The sequence below is a fragment of the Geospiza fortis genome, unplaced genomic scaffold, assembly GCF_000277835.1.
Source record: "Geospiza fortis unplaced genomic scaffold, GeoFor_1.0 scaffold23, whole genome shotgun sequence".
Classification (NCBI taxonomy): domain Eukaryota; kingdom Metazoa; phylum Chordata; class Aves; order Passeriformes; family Thraupidae; genus Geospiza; species Geospiza fortis.
In genome coordinates, this window is record NW_005054303.1 from 6729611 (window position 1) to 6747796 (window position 18186).

Consider the following 18186-nt stretch of genomic DNA (forward strand, 5'->3'; position numbering starts at 1 on the left):
GCGCTGTCAGCAGCCGCCCGCCGCCCGTACGCTGCCCAAATTGCCGATTTATTCTGAATTGATTATTTTTTTAACCCCTCCACAGCACGGTTCGCCGGTTCCGTGGCGTTTGCGGGCATCCCTCCCCCTCCCAAAGCCGGTGTCCCCTCTTTAATTCCCCCGGTACTATTTGAGTGTCGCAGGGTGGTGTGAGGATCGGGTTGGTTATGTCGGTAACGGGGATCTGCGGTGGGGAGGGGAGCGCTGGGGGGCTGCTGCCTTCTCCTGATATGCCAACTTACTGCCAAAGCACCCGAATAAACCTCTGGTAAACAGATGGGAATCATTCAGCTTGGCTAGGGGTGGGCTAGGTGACCTAGATAATAGGCCTCTTCCCTGCTTAATTTGCAGGGTTCTCGGTGGTAATGACGCTGTTAGGCTAGTCACCTGTTCAGATGACATTAAAAGGGTTTCTTTATTGGAACTACCCTTTGCGCAAGGGAGCCTGTTCCCTTCACACCGAATACCCCCTCCTTTTTTTTTTTTTTTTTTTTTAACTTGACAAAGCCAAGGTTTAGGAATTGACACTTTATTTACAATATTAAGTCAGTTACAAAGGTCGTATGCTAAAGGAAGAAAGAACAAAAAAATAAGCTAGTCCTACCACATGAGCATATAGCAACAAACGAAGCACGGCAGCAGACTCCCTTTCTGCAGATAGAAACTGTGTTTCTCCTGAGTTAAAACTTATTTGATCCTGGTGTATCCTGTCTAACCATTTTTCTGCATAGGCTCTGACATGTCCCCAAATGATAAACAGAAGGGAGTTGTCACTCACTGTAGTCTAAAATGAGTTGATAGGTGAACTTTGTATTCAGCTTTTTGTGAAGGCCATCTGATATTCTTTACAAGATAGATGCTAAGCTTGACAGAAAAGGCTTTTTTCTTTTTTTTTTCTTTTTTTTTTTTTTTCTCGAGAGGGCTTCTTATGTTTTGGACTGGCATAAAAGGTGGAAACTTTGGTTAAAGATCAGGAAAAACTGTTGGATTGTTCCAGACCATAAATAGTCTGAGAAAAGTGATGGTAGCCCCATTGTTTAAAACAAGACCAGACAAAGCGTTAGAAAACATGCTGCATGGAACAATTACTGCATTACTAGGGATTTAGATTTTATTGACATAATAGGCACTTCTAACTTCTGTGATCTTTATTTGCTTTAGCACTACATGCAACCTGCAGGCTAAGGGCTGTATTGAGCAAAAAGCCAACTAAGCATATTTGGTTGTAAAATCTCAATGAGCTTCCTGTCTTGTGGAAGAAAATAATTAAAATATTATGCAGCCCTTCCTATGCCATGGGGAGAGTTGCAGTTGAAACATACTCCACAAAATACTGTGCAGAGTTTATTTGGATGATTTTAGTCTATACCAAACCTGACTGGACTTTTCAAGCTCCATGTGTATGTATGGAGGCCACACAGTAAATCATTTTAGAAAGTGTTCAAATCAGATTCCCCAATTAATTCAAACTCTACTGTGGATAACTTAATAGTGGAAAGACTTAATATGTGCTTGAGGAAACATAATTATTCACAAGCTGTGTGTTCTAGCACTTGAAGTTAGGTTTTTACATGTCTTCCACTTAAGGCACCTTATTCTCACTTCAAAATATGGGTCTGACACTTCTGTTTAGTTATCTTCATAATTTGACATACATGGATTGTCTTGCTTGCAGATAAATTGCCTTAGGTTTAGAATAAGGCATATTTTTAAGTTGCTGTATTCTGTGCTGATGTCCACAGAAATACCTGTAGGTAGTGATGTTGACAGGGAGTGATAAATCTAAGTACTCGCCGGATCCAGTCAGCCAAGCCCTCCCCAGTACAATACCATATTCCTCAGGAAGCTCTCTGATGTTTTGGCCATCAGCTGTCTAGAAATTTACCAAACTCTATTTTGTTACGCCTTGCTTAAAAACTAAATTTAAATCTGACATTTAGTCTCTGGATTACCCCTACAGCTGTGAACGCCAGGTCTCTCTTTTATTTTGATACTTCAGCTAACTGTTCTTTACCCCAAATCTGGGTGTATTATGTTGGCAGGTAAATTGAGCCTTGGTTCATTCTCTTTCACATAAGAGAAGTCTAATTAGTTAATATTCAGAGGGCTCTTTGAAGAGGCTTAGGAGGTGCCAAGGTATTCAGGTAGCCTTTGGGCCATGGTTGTGGACCCCATTAATGCCTTCTCTCTGCTTGGAAGATTACCACTGCTGACAAAGGCTTGGCTGGTGTTGAATCTGGTTGAAGTGTGCTGATCATAGCTTATCCATGCCTATACTTGCAGTTTTGAAAATGAAGTTAGCCTCCAGAATGACAGTGAGTGTAAATTATCATTGTCTGTGCTTGCAGTTAACCACGTTTAGTGGTTGGCAGGTCCTGTTGAATAAAAAAATGTAATTGCCAGTACTTGATTTTTATTTTTTTTTCCTAAGGCTTCTTATCAAGACATGTTGAAGTGGAAATACTGTCACAGTGACTTTCCCCAAAAGCTCCTCGGAGCTACCAAGCCTTTAGTGCCTTTGAGATTAAGGAATTTGGCTGCGAGTCACCTGGTTTTGAGAGGAAAGGCATCCCAGATGATCTGTGATCATAGGAACTTCACACTTGGACAGTTGGAAGCTGGCTGTTGGCCTGCCATGAGCAGAGACACAGCAGCTCCTCTCTGGCCATGTCTTGTGCAGCAGGGGTTGCTTAGGGGACAGAAGTGCAGGACAGGATCAGATCTTCTCTGTCTTTTTCAAAAATATGCCCTGCATGTGAGAAAGAAAGCAACAGAGACAGCAGAGACCTCCTTCGTGCAAATCTGGGAGACAGGATAGACACAGAAGAAGGACTTGAGGTGACAGAAGAATGAGTAAACCTGTTTTACTAGTGACAAGAAGGAAGGGAGAGAAGATGGAGGAAAATAGAGTGTGGAAACACAGTGGAAAAGGAAGATAGAAGGTGGAAAACAAAAGATGAGAGGGGTCACAGAGGAATGTGCATATGGCAGGATGGAGGACAGCCAGTGACAAAGAAATAGGAGCAGAAGGAACAAGATTGTGAGGAGTAGGACAACTATTCATTAAAAAAAATATTCAAAGAGTGGGAAGATGATAGCAAACTATAGATAGAAACAAGGAAATACAGGTGGTATGGAGGTTGGAAGATTACTTTTTTTAACAGCATGAAATAGAAAAGAATAATCTTGCATTAAAGAGTTTAATTAAAACCTCTGTGTTCATTGCACAGCTGTGGTTTTTTGGGGGGGTAAGAAAGGGTAACTCTTTTGAATGTGTTGGTTCTGCAGGCCAATCTGAATTAAAAATTTAAATAATTTGAGGAAAAGCAAGACTAAAATATACTCTTATCTCCATGACTGTGCCTAATGTGAAAATTTTGCCATTGAAAAATGCCAGCATGATGGCAACTGTGCTTGCACAAAAGGATTCTGTGCAGCAGAAGTACCACCCCTTTTTGGTTTTTGGGGTTTTTTTTTATTTAAAAAGATTTAGCAAAGGCAGAGTTAGGTACAAAAATGTATTTTGAGCTACTGAGAAAGTTAGTGCAGTATGTCTTGGTTTATTACCAATTTACTATGAAATGCATTAGAGCATTTGCAGACAATATGCAAGCTTGCATTGTTCTATATATTATTTATCAGTCTTCTCCTATTACAGATAGATCTGTAATTTGAATGCTTTCTTCCGTAGCATGAAATCCTGTGGGTTTTTTTAAAGAAGGGACTGAGGAGAGAAGCGTTCCTGTGGCCAAGACTTCTGACAGATTTTCTTCTGCAGGACCATCTACACTATTCCCTATTTTTCACCAGTTGTAACAAATATTCTGGTTTGAATTAAATTGGGCAAAGATAACAAATAACTAGAAATAAAAATATTTTAGGAATTCACCTGGCATGTATTTTATAGTGCCAAAATTTCCCCAGAGCAGAAAAAAATGCTGATGCTCGATAGGCCTGGTACCGTGTCCTCAGAAAATACCTGGTGAGGCTGCATGACATTGCGAGTCATCAGCTGCTAGTATTTTCACATTTTTGCAGTGAGACATTTAATTCTCAGCTGTGCTGAGCAGCCTGTGCTGTGGTGTTTAATCACTTGGTTTCAGTCAGCTCACACTGATGGGAGGCTGCTGGGGGCATCAGCCTCGGGTGCCCCTTGCCACCCGCCGTTTGTGCCAGCACTGATTATCACAGGGCTATGAGATGAGTCTGGTCAGCTCTGATCCCACTGGTAGAAACACTTAAGAAAAGTGGAGTTATCCCCATGCTGTGGCTGTAAACAGAATGTCCAGTGCAGGTGGGGAAGGTTAGAAATGCTTCCTAGTGGTTTTGATTTGGTTTGAATTAAGCCAGTCATAGCACAGCACCCTAGGGCTAGGGTAACTTGAGTTGTGCTGCAACTACAAACAGACCCATATTTACAACAGTGTAATTTGGGATGTTTTATTCCTGGAAATAATCTTTTTTTCTTCCTTTCTTACATTTTTTTCAATAACTTAGAAAAACTAGGTTGCAGGACCTTACTCCAGAAAATGTTACGTAGTTAGACTTCATTTGTTAGCACCACCAAATGAGGCTTATATTGTGGGCTTAGAAGTAGCAGTCTGAAAAACAACATAGCTACAGGAATTGCTGAAAGAAAATAAATGAGAGTAAATACAGTATTTAGTACACTGAACTTCACAGTCTTCTTCCTAGCTTTTGTTACCCACTCACCTGGTATCCTTACCTGCTTGATTCTCCATTTTAGTTCTAGCCAAAAGATATATTCATGTTGATGTAAGCGGACAGTTCCTGTTGACAACATGTCTCAGGTGACTCAAGTCAAAGGAATTCAAAGAGTGGAGGCATTTGTCTCTCCCAATCTCCATTTCATATGATATATAAGTAGCATGTGTCTGCAACTTCCTCTTCTCCTCAGTCAAGTAATGCTGCCTCATGGGTGTCAGCCAGATCAAAAATGGAGGTCACTTTTTTTTTAGGCTCATGGCATATCAGGGTTGGCTCTGCTTAGCGTGGCGATCATCTGCCGCTAAAATTCTTTAGAACGTATGATAAAGAGCATACTGCTCTTAAAATCTAAACCTGAAAGATACTGAGTACACCTGTGATGAGGAAGAAACCCTAACCCTCCTTGGGTTAGGAGGAATTCTTGCCCCATAAAGCAGGGAGTTGCTGAGCTCAATATGTGTATATATACATATAAACAGAAATTGACTTTCAAATAAAATTTGTTCCTGCAGGGTTAAAGCTTTCTATCTGCAAGCTCAATGTGGTTTTTGAAAACCAACTGTGAGGTGGTTGGGTTTTTTCTTTTTTGTTTAGCATGTAATTACTGACAGTGATGATTCTGGAAACAACTTAGTTGGCAGTATTGTTGATGAAGAATAGAATATGGTTGGCTCTTTAGCTATTATTCCCCAGGCTGATGTCAATAAATATCCATTTTAATCAACAGTAAAGGAACTTTGGCTGGAAAGATATGATGAATGTCAGATCTTGATAATGTGAAGCAACAAAAGAGCTTTTAAAGAGCTTTTCTAACCGGCACCAGACTTACCTTTTTGATTATATAAGCAGGATTTCTTCACTGTTGTGTTGTTCAGTGCTAATCATGGAATTACAGATTCACTCTCTTTCATATGCTGTATAGAGCATGAACCAAATACTGCCAAACACATCTCAGAGGCTGTAGTGGTTTTGCATGGGAGGACTCTTGAGCCAGACCCTGTGTGTCTGTGGGGGGAGCATCCTGCCTTTGCTGAGGACTGTCGGTGCTTGGCTGTCAGCACTTCCCCACTCTGGTCTTCAGGGCACTGCTGCACTTGTCACTCGCAATTCCCACTGCAATTCCCACTGCTGGTCAGTAGCCAGAATTAGGGGTGTGCTAGTGTTGCTTTGGGTAGCAGTGTTCCCTCTGCCAGGTGAAAGTGTCCTGTGTCCCTTCTGTTCCCCTCCACCAGGCTGCCCAGTGTAGGCTGTTCCATTGCTGTGCTCACTTTGAGCTGGATCTGCCATGTCCTGAGTGTTACTCCTGTTATTTTTCTTTTATTTTGCCTTCCCCACTGAGGTGTGGAGGAATTAGGAATGTGTGTCAGAGGTATAGCTTCCATGTGCTAAAGGCTGTTTACTCTCCAGGTTCCCCCTTTAATCCAGTGGTTTGACAGATCTGACCTAATTAAAAGAGCCACTCGTTTTCATGAATGTCATACCAATTACATGAATGAACACTGTGACAGGCTGAGAACTGCACAGTGAAATCTTCCCCTTTTGACAATGGAAGCATCCCAATTAGTGTTTTCTCTCCCTTAACATCTATATTATATTTCTAGAAGGTCTGTTTGTCTCCCTTGATGAATTCTGACCCTTTCAGTTGTTCCACTCAATCACAACATCCGTAATGGTTGGGCTGTAGCCTACATCAGTGAATAAATCTGCCCTCATGGGTTGATAACTTCAGTGCCATTTTAGGTGGATAGCATTTTTCTTCTTAGGAGACCCTTTAAAATTTTGCGAGATGGAAGCCATGACTGTTTACCCTTAAGACTGATTATGGAGCAAGCTAGTCTAAAAACTGCCTTTTAATTATATGTGTTGGAACCAAATAATTGGTTATGCAAGCATCAACATATGCATACTGGGTTTGACAAAACCCACCTCACTCCATATCCTGATTTGTGCCTTGGTCGCTGGTAGGAGGGAAGTAAAATCCAAACAAGTACAGGGCATCTTCACCTGATGTGTTCCTGTTTTATAATCTAGGAAAATAATATCATATCTTATAATACATGATGATTTAGGGAATCCCAGAGCAGTAACTGGTATATAAACAATTGTGGTTGAGTGTTTGCTGTGACACCCTTTGGTGGCTGCCAGAAACGTAAGTCTGTGTTTTGACTTTCCAGCAGAATTCCTGTGTCAGCAGTTGCGGGATGCCCTGCTGTGCTGTTTCAGGGATATCTGTGCTCAGTAAGATGCTACCTCTCTGCATGTCCTTAGGGCTGCCTTTTTGCTCTTACACTGAGTAGTACTCAGCAGTCTGTGTGTTCTTAAAGATGTTAATGAGAATGGGAAATAAAACACATCACATTGTTGGGAAGGGCTGCAGTGATATTTTGTATTTGCATGTTTGATTTAAAATATTTTTGATTTTTTAAAAAAAACAAACTATGGTATGATTCCTGTTAAGTTTTTCTGTACATAGAGTGCTAGTGGCAAGTGCAAAGCCAGAAATTACCATTTATTTATATATTGTGTGCCCAGGTTAAGGTAATGAAGCAATTTAGTGTCTCAAATATTAATGTCCTGGAATGCTTATGTTATTAACATTATAAGGTATAGGCTTTAAGTACAGTTTTTTCTTATTACAGTTTAAAAAGCTGAATGAGACAAGACTGTCATGATTGTTACTGATCTGACAGCTTTCCAAGAAATTCTATAATATCACTTTGTAGTATTTCAAGCAGAGGCTAGGTAACAGCTAAGGTAATAAACATTCCTGGAGAATTCAGTAAGATTAAATTTTATTAGTTCATTTTTGCTGATGATAAGCTAGTTCTCACTATTTAATTAAATAAATACTTTTAAAAAGTTGATGCCATTTGTCCCCTACATTTCAGAAAGCGTTTCCTATTTACTGTGATTAAACGTGGATTTTTGCAGGTCTTGGACATTCTGATTTCGTGCTGTTTTTCAGCTCTTTGAATGGATATCAAATTCTGTTTCTTTCAGGTTTTTTCCTCAACTTTTGGCGCCTTCTTAAGCAGTTCAAGAGCTTTGCTACTAGTCATCCCCTGCCCTGTGTGTTTCTAATTCTCTGAATGTTAAGATACCTGAAACCATACAGATGCTGGATAAAACTAACATCTACCAAAAAGATTTCAGTTGTTGACACCCTCATACTTCATTTGCTTTTTACTTTTTTTCCTTTTCTTTTTTCTTTCTCTTCATGCTAATCATTATCTGGCTATGAAAGGATGTCGGCTCATCATTGGGGGAAGGCTTTTGCGAAAAGGTGGGTTTTGTGTTGTGTTCCAAATGGAGTTGGTCTTGGGTTCAGTCCCTCCCTTGCAGTAAGATCTCTCACAAATGGAGATGTTTTACTTCATTTCCTTCTGGGTTGAGTAATGATAGGGTGGGGCTGAGGGGAGGAGGAGAATGTTTTGTTTTGGGGTTTTTTTTAATGACAAAGGTTGTCCTGTTAGCTTGAAAATGGATGGTGCAAAAATAGAACAAACGTTTAAAGTATTTAAAAGATTTTTAAATGCAACCTGGTGCATGCCAAGATATGGAAAAATTGCTTTATTGTCATGAGTAGATTTCAGGAATTTTTTTTTTAAAAGAGGTGGTGACTGGCAAACCCGAAGTTGCACAAAGTACCTCATCTCCTTGCCTCAGTTTCCCTCTACAGTGTAATGGTCTTGCTTTACATGAAGACAGATATTTTGGGAATCACTTAGCCCTGGTGAGTTCATTAGCAAGTGTTATTCTTACACAGAAAACACCTCCAGGAAATACAACTCACCTACCACAATATATGGAAACTTACTAGAAATGAACACATGCTGATTTTAAATTTTATGTTTTTAAGACAAAGCCCACATCTTCTTGAAACCATATAAATGTGGACCTGGAAAAGAAGCCTGAAATTGAACAGAGTTTTGGGGGGGTCAGTAAAGTGAGGAAGGCAAAATCTGGAGATTTGAGGGAAAACATAAATGGCATTCATCTCAATTTGAAGAGCAGAAGATGCTATTGCCATTTCTCTGGGCTGAGATTGGCACTGTTAACCTGTTTGCTGAGGAAACTGCCCTGGGAAGTACTTGAACACAGCCAGATGCTGTACAAGCCAATGCATGATTTGAACTTTTGTTGGACCACCTATATTTTGCTTTTTGCCTACACCATTTAGCTTTCCATCTGCCTATCACGGCTTCTTGAAAATGACTAGGCTGGGAGAAACACTTTCGCTCAGTTTTGAGTTTATGCTCTTCTTTTCCATATGCAGAAGAAAATCCATGTTGAAATGGACAATCTGTTTTCTGTGGTTTTTAGAAAGCTTGTTGTCTGTTCAGTATAATAATGTAACTGACAGAGGAAGGACTTGCTGATAGATTTATTTATGTGAAGTGGAATATAGTCCAAATTAGATATGGTTGCAAATGGCTGGATTTCTACAGAGAGAAACATGGCTTTGAGCAAATCATTTGGAGAGAACTGAACTGCTTAGGAACACACAGCTTGATACTTAAAACCCACAGCTGAAAAAGGTCATATTCTTGAAAAGAAATAATCTGGGTTGGAGTGGAAATGCAAACCTCCATACAAGGAGATTGTATTCAGTTTATCAACCCTAGTCCAAATCAGTTCACAGCTTTTCATGCTGCCCTTTAAATGCAAAGCTAGGAAACATGAAAAAATTATAGGACACAGTAAGTCATTTCTCAACAAGAGGACAGTGAAGCTCTTAAGACACAGTTACTGGGTGGTTTGCTCTGTGGAGTATAGTTTGTTAGTATAACAGAACCTTTCCTTTTTCTGATAGTGCTTATGTGAAGTAGGGTATGAGTCAGATCAATTTTGGCTAACCTGTTCTCTGGCTTGTGACTACGTCGTGCCTGATGCCCACATCTCAGCTGCTTCTTGGGCTAGCTCAGGACTAACAGTGTTTTTGTTCAAGCACAAGGCAGTACAACTACTGTGTTTTCAGAGTCAGCTGTGTGGTTCAAAAGCTGTTGAATTCAAGTTGTTGAATGTGTCTGCTGGAGAGCCTAAGCTAACAAGCCCTGCTGGGAGGCAGTCTGGCTCCTGCTGGAGCCAGCTTGTGCTGAGTGCCCAGGTGTGGAAGGGCTCTAGTTTAAATAGTTCTGATACACTTCTTTCTCTGAGGAAGGTTATCAGCTCAGTGAAGTGCAGTGTAAGTAGTACAGCTGTATTCTTGGGATGCTGTACTTGAACTCAAATGAACCTTCCTCTAATATATCCAAGAAATATCCTTATGGCCCTGTACAGAACATCCTGGTCCCTGATCACCAGGGGTAGCAATGCAGGAGGATGTTAGCACCTAGAATCAGCAGTTGCTGCTTTTTTCTAGCTGGTCTGAATAATTTGACACTGAAAGGTATGAAAGGAGCTGACAGAGAAGTTCTCTGTATTGTGTGTTGCAAGGTTTGTTAGAAGTCAAAGTTTAGGGAAATACAGAGGATTGGCATTGCTGTGCCAGTGCACACAGGGGTGGCTAAGGTGGCCTGAACAATCAGCACCAGCCTGACATTAAGGACATGCAAAATACTGAAATTGTTAATACAGGATTTCACTGGCTTTAGTAGGTCCTTCAGTTGTTGACTGCTCGTCCTTCCTCTCCTTGAGAATTACTGATTGATAAACACCCAGTTGTTGCAGGTCTCAAGATATTATTGAGAACACTGAATTATTATCAACCCTTGAATTTTTGCTGGATATTGTTATGGATGTGCTTCTTGTTCTTGTGCCAGTTATTAGTGGTTTAGAAAAAAACGTGTGCTCTTGCTCCTGAAAACTGTTATAAAATTGCTAGACTCTGAAATAGGGCAGGATGGGCCTCTTATTAGGAACACTTGATATTCTGCATGAAAAGAAACTTTGCATTTCACTTCAGCCAAATGTGATCATGCATGTAAGGATCCAGGAATGAGAAGCAGTAAATCAGGGTTGGTGTTGGGTGGTCAGGTACAGATGGTCTTCTGCAGAGAGGGTTAATTCTACCCCTGTGAAATCAATGGGATGTTGAACAGAAGATGCAGCCTCTGTGCTAGTCCTGCTGTACCTACTCTTGGTATGGTAGGTCCATGTCTACCATGAACCCCACAAAAAGATGTTGGAAGAATAGAGGAGGGTTCTCAACAGGAGTACAGGAAATGTTTCCTTGTCTTTAATTATTCATACAGCAGCCTGTTTAGGGAGCTCAATATACATATTACTTACTGAAGTGGGTGTTGTGATCAGAAAAATGAAGTACCTCTATGGGAAGTACAAATCTTGTGGCAATGCAGTAGCCAGGCAGTAAGGAGAAGCTAAAGCCAGATTGATACTAAAACATTGTGTGTTTTTTAAAATAGTAACTATTGAAACAATTTTCCAGGAGTTGCCGTAGACTCCTATCAGTAGCATTTCTTAAATGAAAGTGTTTTTAAAAATAATTTGATCACAACTGTTGCACTCAAATTAACAAATCAAGGAGCCCAAGATGTGAGAGTGTATGGTCACAAGGTTACGTCAGGCAAGTGAAACTTGCCAAGTGTCATGCAAGCATGGATTTGTTCATTTGTGCCTGTACCATGGTTGTTAGCTCTTGAGGTATGATCTCATCCTCACACTACAGTGATTTGCAGACTGAATGTTGCTCTGTGCCAGTTTTTTGGTTGTCCCAAATGGGTTTCAGCAAGAGGAGGGGTAGTAGAAGAGCAAGATCTGGGGTTTCTGTGATGACTGTGAATTTAATGTGTCATCTTTGGTGGAGTCAAATATTTGTTCCACATTTAGAGGCCCCTAAACATTTCTAACTAATACTTTATTGAGTATGGTTGGTGTATGGACCTCAGCCATGAGTTAAGAATGTAAGAGGGCACCCACTCTTTCATAAACAGGCTATCAGGAAGTGAAGAAATACTTAAATCTTAACCGTGTAATCTAATGAATAAAGACTGTTATAGGTAATATATAACCATTCCTTTTTGCAATCAGTAGCTGTTCAGGGAAATGAGAGTGAAAGGAACTTGAAAGATTGCAGACAGTGTCTCAGATCTCTGTAACTTGCTTTCAGCTTATCAATATTCAAGGTTTCAGTATATTAGGTAAGATTTCTTTCCTCGTTCTCCAGGTCATCCTGGGTGTTTGCAGTCATGTGGATCTGTAGGAACACAAGTTTAGTACCACAGGAAAGAAAAAAACCCTTTTTCTAAATTAGTATAAGTTGTCCAATAAGGGTTAACAATTTGTGATCTTGGAAAATCTGTATTCATGTTTCCTTTTCAAAGGCTTTCCTGCACTAGTTATGCAAATGGGAAATAACATTAAACACCTCTATATTTTGTGCCTGATGTGGCAGTCCATGTAAGTTACTTTGAAGTGCTCAGCTGTTGCACTGCAGGTCACGTTCCACTGTCTTGACCAGGTGATGAGGTGAATTCTGTGTCATGAACTGGGCACCACTTTATTGCCCCATCAGAACAAAGTTCATTGTGAGTCTGAAGTTTCAGTTGGATCCTTTGAAGGTTTCTTCAAAGGCATTGCTGATGTTTTTGAGTGCTGTATGCTTCTCCTCATTGATGTGTTTTGTCTGTGTTCCTCAGCCTTACCGTGTGTATGTTTTTGTTGCAGCACACGTCCCATGGAGACGGACGGCAGGAAGTTTCCTCTCGAACTGGGCGCTCTGGAGCTCGCTGCAGGAACTCCATAGCCTCCTGTGCTGATGAGCAGCCACATATTGGAAATTACAGACTCCTTAAAACCATTGGAAAGGGGAATTTTGCAAAAGTGAAGCTGGCAAGGCACATCCTAACTGGCAGAGAGGTAACGTGGTATGGGTGTAAACAGCAGTGAGTTGCTGTAGGTGTGAAGGTTCTCTTGGAATAGCATCATCTAAGTTGGTGAACACAGAGCACATTTTACTAGAGATATTGGCTCTGATGTAGAGAAAAGCAGAAATTGAAAACTATTTTTTTAGTAATGATTACAAAACAATTTCTCTTGGAAATGGTTTCTTAAATGGTTGTTTAAAATGGTCTCTTAAACTTGTATTTTTGGCAAGTCAGCTGAATTATGTTAAAATTTGCTTTTAATATTCTTAGATAAATCCTCCATTTTCAAAAACCAGATCAATATACAGCAATTAAATAAGCTTGTTGGAAGGACTGCCTCTTAGTATCTCTATACTGCAGGGCTGTATTGGAGGCGAAGTCGGGCATGAGAACTAAATGTTGTCATAATTATGTTCCAAATGCAGTATTTTCTTGCCAGAGCCATGTATCTTCCAGGAATCCTAGGGTGGATCATCCCAGGGTCCCTGCAGTGCTGAGTGGTTTTGGGAGGATGCTTCAGTCTGTTCAGGGATAGTCTATGTGTCAGTGACAGTTTGTTCAATGTGTGCAGTATAGACCAGCTTTCTCTTGCATCTCTTCGTGGAGTTGAACTCAGCTCCATATTTATTTTCTGCATGCTATTACAATGTAATTAATCACTTGCACTTAATGGTGGTTCTGGTTTGGTGAGCTATAGTCCTGTCTGCTTGTTACAAGAAGGTGTTTCTTGGTGCTGTTTTATTAAAAGCAACTCTGAAGTTCTGAAAGAGGGAGAAGCACCTTGCTAACCTTTTCTTGCCAAACCTGTCTGATGAAGTGAATGTTTGCTGATACCAACAAGGACTTTTACAGAAGCTGTGTTGCTGACTTCAGTGCTTTAAGGGAATTTCTCTTTCCTGAGCTAATACAGGGTTCAGTAGCAGGAACAGAGGGAAGAAGAGAGGGGACATAGTTTTGCAGGAGCTATGAGATAGATTTTTTTTTTTTGGGCTGACAGTTCCCATTGTCTTCTGATGTTAAAGTTAGTTCTCATTTGTAGAGAAAGTTTTTGATTAATTCCTTTCCACTTAAGTTCCCTCCTCTTTTTACTGATACTTGAGATGGGATATGCAAGTGCTTGGTTAGTATTTCTTGGCTCTTATTATAGGTATAGAACTTGGAGATAGATATGTGCCACACTTTGCAAAAAGTGAAGTACATGTTTCTTTACTTGCAGATAACTGTGTTGACCTCTGGTTCATTATTTTTGTTCGAAATTTCAACAAATAAAGGGGACAGTGTAAAATTTTTGGCTAAATTTGGAAAGATTTGAGTGCTAAGTTGCTTCCACTGTCACAGAATTGATGAAGTTCTATCAATTCAGAACATAAATACTTTCTGGGTTGTGGCCATTGAAATGAGTGTCATTCCTTAGAAGGGAACAATTAAGCTAATTTTATAGGAATTTCTTCAAGATACTTAAAACTTTTTTTTTCTTAAGAGGGAGATGAGTAAAATTTCTTTTTGCTGGATAAACTGTACAATATTTATAATTTTAGATGTCTGTGACCAGAATTGTTTCCAATATTCTGGATAGCAATTTCCCCAGTGTCATTACTTCACCCTTGCCCTTACAGAAGTATTTATCTGATCAATCTTCAGATTGTGCTAAGCTTTCTCGTGGCTGTTAAATTGATGTGTTTTGCTTGTGATCAGCAGCAGCACCAACCTTGTATGTTGAATCTCAGTTTCATTGCTAACTCATCTCCAAGGCTGTTTAAATTGGTTTTCCATTGTGTTTGATGGTGCCTCTTAACTCCTTCAACAGATTTAATCATTATGCTTTGACAGCCTCTGCCAAGGCCACTGATACAGATATTAAACAAGATTGGCCCCAAAATCTTGTCCTTGAAAAACTCTTACTCATTTATTTCCAACTTAATATCTCTTTAGCCTCTTTTTTTAGGAAAAAAATAAAAACAACTTTGTGCACTTTCCAGCTTATCTAGTTGAAAAATTTCCATGCAGCCTCTAAGATGAGGCTTTTCATTAGTCCAGGTAGTCATATCTTGTGTATTTCCATAGGGTACAGTTAACTGTAGGAAAATATGTTGCATTTAAACCTTCTCTTTCCTTGGTTTTTCTCTGCCAGTTTCAAGTTCAGGAATTTTATGATGAATTGGAAAAAAAAATTGTCTCCTCATTTCTTAACCCTGCTCTGCTGTTCTGTTCCTGGTAGATGCTAGGAACCTGTGCTGCAAGAATGCTTTTTTTTCTTTCTCCTTTGAAAATCTGCTTCTTGTAAGAATTCCAGGGTCATATTCTCAGCCTGGCCTCAGCCAGATGGCACTTAGCTTTCTGAATTTGTGATTTCCTGCTTTACACTATTTCTCCTGCAGCCTGTCCTGTCTTTGTTCCTGTTCTTTTTTACATCTTATGTAGTAAAACCTGAACTAAATGCTTAGTTTTGGGAGTTACACTTAAATGAGTTTTCATCTCTGCTGTGTTCTTGCTGTATTTGAACCCCACTTATCTTTTCCTTGTTATCTGTGTCTCTGTTCTGAATGTCCTTTTAAGTGACCATGTCAGGTTCACTTTTTGGCAATTCCTTCTTTATATCTCTGTGCTGAGTAGCTTCCAAATCTTGAAGCAGATCAGCACTTTTCTGTCACTTCCTGGGAGGAGGATATGTTTGTTTAAGCATTCTTTTAGGGTAGCTGCTCATCTCCTTGCATCTGGAGTCCTTCCCTGGGAGTTTTCCTGTTCCTTGAGATGAAGATTTCATGTTTCCAACTGGAGTAAGTTGTAGGACTCTTTTTCATTTCCATTTTTATTGTGTCTGCAGGATGCATGATGAGTGCCCATCTTCAAATTACTGAAAGGAAGAAATGATCAGAACATCAGCCTAATTTGAGGGGGTTGAATTGTCTTGCAAGGAGTGTGTGGCCAGAGATCAGCTTCACTGCATTAGAGCTGGTGCTTGGACACACCATCCTTCTTGGTCCTCTGCCTAGGAGAGTGTTATTTGTAGGCTGTCTGCCCTTTTGAAACCACAAGTCTACATTGTCAATCTGCTTTTCTTAATTCTTTGACTGCAATCCTTGTATTTGCTGTTGTAGTTTTATCAAAAGGTGTTTCCTCTGACAAGTTTTCCATTCTTGCCAAAATGAATCTAAAAGATAAAACTACCTTCTGCTATTACTGAGGTGGCCAAAATTATTCTGGACCCTTCTGTTCTTTAAAGACATGTTCAGTTAATAGCCAGGGAGCTGAAGTTTCCCAGTGAGGCTGAATTCTTTCAGAAGCCAAGTCTGAAAGACTCCAAGGAATCTATTGTCATCTTCTTTCTGTTCTTCTCTTGGAAAAAGTGAAATTTAAGAGGGAGAAAGCATTCTGAATAGTAGCAGTTTGGCCAATTTGCTCAGTGTCCCAACTTCTGATTTCTTTAACTCCCTTATTCAAGTCATGTAGGAGGAATGTTTGAAGTCACATTATTGTGAATGGTGGAAGCAAACTCAGTTTTAATTCTATTAACAATTTCACACAGAATATCATGGCAGTGGTGTCATAGTGTAGGTGGACTTGCATTTTTGCAGCCCTGGCCCTAGCTCACAGTACCATGAAACCATTCCAAATGCACTTTATGTAAAGAGAGCAAAGTTTCTGCTTCAAAAGGCAATTTAATGTTTTATTAACTGTACTTAGAAAATTCTCCATTTAGCTTTCTCAGGCTTGTCAGAACTACTCTTGAGGGCAAGCTGCCTTTGTCTGTGATTTGGAGACCTTATCAAGGCACCTGAAGTTGTTCCCTGTTCTGATGATGGGTTTAAGCTCTCACAGCCCATGTTAACACATTGTGCTCTCAGTGTTCGTGTGGATAGGAATTCTCTAAATTCACCCTGCCTTTAAGGCTATAATTAGTGCACTGAACAGGCCTGAGAGTCTCTCTTTTGGAAAACTGAGGTCTGTACCTTCCCTGTATCTCCATGGCTGAATTTGTTTGACAGTGTCAGAGCTGAGGTGAGCTGGTTTTGCAGTAACATGGCACCTTAAGGCTTGGTGGGTTAAAAAAAGTTTACATCTTTTAAAGATTCACCAGAATGGTACAGCCCAGAACAAAAATGCAAACTTTTCTGTGGAATGTGCTTACTAAGTGAACAGCTGTGGGTAGTCTTGGGGCACCAGGTCACTTTCAAATAACATTATCTGCTGTTGACAAAGGCAGTGCTCACTACATCCAGCATTATAAGAATCCAGCATCATAATCCAGAATTATAAGAGATTGCAGGAAGCAAGTAACTTTGAACTATTGTCACAAAGTTAACAACAGGCATAAAGGTAGAGATAAAAATCTTTCTTGGTTTTGTACACAGCTGCCAATAAAAAAATACCTATTGCTTAATGCCTTTCTCTCTTGTTTGTATTTTTGAAGTGATTTCTCAAGGTTTTGCAATGGAATTTTGCCTCAGGAAACAGTGATCTATAATTTCAGTAGCTTGCCTTAGAAGAAAACACTCCCCAGAGTAAAAACATTCTTAGATGGCTTCTCAGTCATGTCTCATTGTATCTTGCAGCTAGAAGAGCTCAAAATAAGTCTTGAATATCAGTTTCAGAAAACACCATATCCATTATATAACTCTGTGATGCACCCAAGCGCTGAACACTGCTCCCCTCTTACCCTCTCCATCGTGACAATCCATCCCTGTGGTTTTGCACTTGAATGTAGGGATATAAATTGGCTTTGATGTAAGATATTCTTTATTCCATATGTCACCAACCCCATGTTAATGAGGTGACAAAGATAGCTCAGAGTGATGCAGGGAAATGGGAGCTGTGGCATGGGAAGGAGCAGCATCTACTGTTTGAGCCAAAAATTGAAGTGGAGTTGAAAGCCTTTGCTTTGCACCAGTGAGGTATTATAATCAGCTGAGCTGCAGCATCTTGCCTCTTTGAGAGGCACCATCTCCTTCTGTAGAGCTTCTTCTGGTATGTTCAGTCTCTAATTTAGAAAGGAAAAATACCAATTGGCATGTAATTCTAGAAAGATTGTCATTTCTTGTTCTACCTCGTCCAGTATCCAAACTGCATTGCACTGAAGTTTCTGTTGCCTACTCATTGCTTCAAATCTTCAGGTTCTGACTAGTTAGCGTGGTATGGAATTCTCTTCTGCTTATTGTGTGAATTTTTTATTATTTTCTTTAATATTTCTGTGCAACATTTACTGAAAAAAGGAGAACAAGGAATGTACTTACCCAAAGTGTTGTACTACAGCCAATGTGTTTTTGTTGATTTCCAAGTGATGCTTTTTTAAATACCCATCAGGGAACAAATTGACACAAATATTTAGTGAAATTCCAAAGATGAACTTACTTCTTGCCAAATTTGTGTGGAAATGCTTTCAATATGCTCTGAAATCTCTGCTTTTAGAAACTGCCAATGCCCAGTCACTACTGTGTAATCTGTTGTGTAGTTATACTGTGTAAATATTATCTGTAAGCACACTGCTCTCTACTGGGGCACTGTCTGCTGCTGGAGCTTCCACTGTCATGACTGTGATGGTCTTAATGTCAAGTCAAACACTCAGCAAGCTTCTCATCTTAATATCCTTAAAATA

The 18186-nt window shown here is 39.9% G+C and overlaps 1 protein-coding gene across 1 annotated transcript in view; it reads left to right on the forward strand.

Annotated features, from left to right (window-relative positions):
- Nucleotides 1–8014: 8014 nt before the first annotated feature.
- Nucleotides 8015–18186, forward strand: part of MARK3 (microtubule affinity regulating kinase 3) — a 53744-nt gene continuing 43572 nt past the window's right edge. The window contains exons 1-2 of the mRNA XM_031066185.1: nt 8015–8050; nt 12394–12585. The gene's annotated coding sequence lies outside the window, so the exon portion shown is untranslated. The remainder of the gene's footprint in view (nt 8051–12393; nt 12586–18186) is intronic.